This window comes from Penaeus japonicus, unplaced genomic scaffold (genome assembly GCF_977035675.1).
Source record: "Penaeus japonicus unplaced genomic scaffold, GWHDUDI00000001_assembly GWHDUDI00000030, whole genome shotgun sequence".
NCBI lineage: Eukaryota > Metazoa > Arthropoda > Malacostraca > Decapoda > Penaeidae > Penaeus > Penaeus japonicus.
The window spans coordinates 10,302,796-10,307,069 of record NW_028234432.1 but is presented as its reverse complement, the minus strand read 5'-3'; the positions used below and the strand labels follow the sequence as shown (position 1 = coordinate 10,307,069).

At 38.3% G+C, this 4,274-nt stretch overlaps 1 protein-coding gene across 1 annotated transcript in view; it reads right to left on the bottom strand.

The window, feature by feature from the left end:
• The window catches only part of LOC122247497 (uncharacterized), a 139,749-nt gene extending 136,358 nt beyond the window's left edge, over nucleotides 1–3,391 (bottom strand). Inside the window, exon 1 of the mRNA XM_043006796.2 lies at nucleotides 3,299–3,391. The gene's annotated coding sequence lies outside the window, so the exon portion shown is untranslated. The remainder of the gene's footprint in view (nucleotides 1–3,298) is intronic.
• Nucleotides 3,392–4,274: the final 883 nt, after the last annotated feature.

Sequence of the window (4,274 nt, the reverse complement as noted above, 5' to 3'; positions counted from 1 at the left end):
ATGAAAATAATAATAGTAACAATCATAATAATGATGATTATGATGATGGTAACAACAATAATAAAAACAATAACAAAGTACTAATAATAATAATAACAATAATCATAACACTGTAAATTATAACAGAATAAATAAATCAACAAAACATTTCATTTTAAATACAGAAATCCATCCCATAACCATTGCACATCTCAAACCAAAAACACATTCTTACAAAAAAAAAAAAAAAAAAAAAAAAAAAAAAAACATAAATACCACTGCCCGAAATATCACACCCCAAGACTCAACCACAGAAGCAACAACAATAAGTCACAACACTTCCCACACCAGCACTACGTCAAGGCCTCCGACCACGAAGCTCTTCACAGGCCCCCTACAACTGTCAAGCTGTCAGCTGACCGTCACCCGCCGATGGCACGCCGGAGAACTTAATTGTGGCAAAAAGGGCGATTCTACAGGGCGACTCGGGGCGAGGTTATGGGTGCCTGGGGGATCGTTCAGATAAAACATTATTTTCTGTGCAAGGCCGTTTTCTTGGCTGGATGTTGGGGAGCGCATTTACACATGCTTAGAGAGAGAGAGAGAGAGAGAGAGAGAGAGAGAGAGAGAGAGAGAGAGAGAGAGAGAGAGAGAGAGAGAGAGAGAGAGAGGAGAGAGGGGAGAGAGAGGAGAGAGAGAGAGAGAGAGAGAGAGAGAGAGAGAGAGAGAGAGAGAGAGGAGAGAGAGAGAGGAGAGAGAGAGAGGGGAGAGAGAGAGAGGAGAGAGAGAGAGGAAGAGGAAGTAGGAGAGGGAGAGGAGAGAGAGGAGAGAGGGAGGAGAGGAGAGAGGGAGGGAGGAGAGGGGAGGAGGGAGGAGAGGGAGGAGAGAGAGAGAGAGAGAGAGGAAGGGAGAAAGAGAGAGTGAGGGAGGGAGAGAGAGAGAGAGAGAGAGGGGGAGAGGAATGTAGGGAGGGAGGGAGGGAGGGAGGAAAAGAGAGAGGGAGGGAGAGAGAAAGAGAAAAAGAGAGATGGATGGAGAGGGGGAAAGGAAGGGAGAGAGGGAGAGAAAAAGAGAGAGAAAGAGAGAGAGAGGGATGGATGGAGGGAGGGAGAAAGAGAGGGAGGAAGGGAGGGAAGGACGGAGAGGAGGGAAGGAAGGAGAAAGAGAGAGAGGGAGAAAGGGAGGGAGAGAGTAAAGAAGATAAACCAATAACCCAAGAAAATACCCAAGACCGAGTCTCCTAAACCACAGGGCGTTAGCAAGTAAACTGCCAATTCACTGATACAAACGATGCTTTTACCAACTCGTCTCAACTGTCATTTACAGCCGCTTATTTTCTCATGAAAACACACCTAACAAGGTCTTCGGATTCGTCCAGGTGAGTTGTGCTTGCTGCAAACACCGTTAATGACACGTTAGTTTTCGTCGCCTGATGTAGAAACGACACACGCACCAAAGACAGAAATATATTGGAATTGCGTTTTGCTTTGGCGGCGTTGAGATGTATCATTTGCGAATTCTTTTCTGGTTGAAAATAGTGTTTTATTGTTTTAGTTCTCCACTCGGAGAGGTGTGTTAGAAATATAATAGATGTATTCACTCGAGGGTAAAATTAGTGTTGGATAAACGCCAGGAAACGTTACTTTTGACGATTGTTAAATTACTTTTCTAAGAAATTCAGAAAGATCCGTTTAGTTTGGAATGCACATTATGGAATTGTACACATAGGCATATATATATATATATATATATATATATATATATATATATATATATATATATATATATATATATATATATATATATAAGGCAAATTCAGTGAGTCCAGGGACATGGTGCGGCCATATGAAATGGGTCTTCAAGCATAGTTCCAGATCAGTTAATTGCTTGACCCTGTCCTTCCTTTCCTGAGTAAACTCCTATCCCTACCTCCCTACCCTGGGGTGTCTGTTTATATAATTTATTCTTTAAAATAGAAGGGGACCGCCTGAAATGGGGGTAGGGTACGCGCAATTCCGCCACTGTAATATTGATATCTAAGTCGTAAAACATGAATAGGCAACATTTCTAATTTCAACTTTAAAATGTGGGACTAGACTAAATCAAAGTACATTAATAAAGTCAAGTAATAATATCATTATATGAAAATAACAAGCTACTGTCTCATTCTAACTATGAAGTAATGAATAATTGGTAAACAACTTTACATGATAACAAATCCAACACGGTATCAGTGAAAAATGATAACCATCGAAATGACCAATTCAAGCTTCAACACTAGCCTATATCCGAATAAATAAATAAATAAATAAACTATAATAACCATTTAAGACTATGATAATGATAAGAATAACACAATCCCAAGAATGAATCCCCCGCAAATAAGCTCACGACAAGAAAAGGTCACAGAATCGACTCCACGAGAGCTATCCCTGCCCTTCCCCGAAATTGCCGCCGTAAAGAAAATAAGGAGTACCCTTTCATGGCGTTTGACATTCTTGTGTTACTTACTACTCTCGATTTCGGAGAAAGAACGAAATGTCATTCCTTACTTAAATGTATGTAACGGGATCTTATGTTTGCTTTGTTTTTTTGTTTGTTTGTTTGTGTTTTTTTGTTTTTCTTACTGATTTTTTTCTCCGTTTCCGGAAAATGCAATTCTTGTTTAGGTGGGGTGTTCGTTCTCCAAGGTTTATCTGTGTATAGCTATTTTCTCAGATCATTTTCCTCAGCAGCAACATTACTGCATGGTATTTATGAATATATGATAAAGTTAATTTCATGTTATTAACAAGATGGATCAAGAAAATAAACAATACAAAAGTACAACCACAATCGTTGAAGCAGAGAATCGGACACGCTGAACCGCCAGAATGAGCGGTTAACATCATGAACGATTATGACTAAAATGTTTTAAATAAAAAAACTTGTGATAAATAAGATTATAAAGACTAGTGTAAAAAATATATAAATAACTTTAAGTTGCAGGTAATGCCTAATAACTATCAATCATTTAAAGAATATATGATCGCTCAAGCAATATAAAATTAAATGTTATCTTCAAAGGATTATATTATTCACATAAGCCTACTGATTACCACTTTCTTGGTAAAGTGCAAAAATATTTTCTCAGTAAACAATAATAAAGAAACATCACTATTATTGTCTGATCATGATCATGTTGCATTATACTAGTAACAAAACATAATATAAAATAAGCGTTCAGCAAAAAAAAATGCAAAACTTACCATCAAATAACCCTTATCAAATCAATGGCATAACAGAAAAAAAAAACATTTAATACTATCAACAAACTCACACTCATAATAAGAAGCGGATCTCAAAGTCAGTCAGGAGGCTCTAGGTTCACACGCGCAACAGAACCACTCACTACGACGGCCAAAGCCACACTGACGACATCTCACAATCTCCGCATGTTTTATCTTGAGCTTCCTTGCTAAGGGAGGAGTTGCACGATGCATCTTCCCTTTGAGTTTTAGCTTGTTTTTATTTAACAATTCTTAGTGTTCCAACAATAATATGTGTGGTGATAATTAGACAGTGATATTTGTGTTTACGTAACAGGTGATTTTAGCATTAAGCGTAGACCAACCGAGTGAGAAATGGCGAGAGATGCAATGTCTGGGGACAAAAACAGTCTGTTTTGTCGCCGACTGCTTTCGCTTTTAAACTATATTTATTCGCGAATCAATTTGACGCTTTGTGCTAAGATTTTGTTTTTTAACTTCTTTTTTTCTCGTGTTTTACTTCTTATCAACTAAAGCGGATTCGCGGCTTTTGAAGAGAGTTAAAGTTTCAGGGCGAGAGGAAAATACCCCAGCGTTCGCCTTAATGTTAGGTCGCGTTGCTGCATTCCGTAAATAGTTCGACCAGCTTAGCATTTTAAGTGTGCGTGTAGCATCAAGTTAACGCGTCCCACTAAAGCGTTTAACTGAGACGTTTGCGGGTGTGTGCCGTTACGGGTGAGGTATATATCACGTTCACCTCCAGTTTATTTATGTTACGACTGATAGAGGCTTTGCACGCACGAACGTAAATACTTTTTCAATACTTTGCTCACAGAGTGTTTACTACTATTTATTCGCGTTTATTTTCGTCCAGATCCGCTTTAGCATTTGTGAATATGCTTGTTCATTTATATCGCAATTTGTTCTACGTTGTTCTTTGCGTTTTTATTAAAAAATTCAATCTTTATTGTTATTACATGCAAAACGAACCTAGATACAAAAAAATAATAATTTCTTGAATAAAAACTGCATCGGTTATTCTGTGCT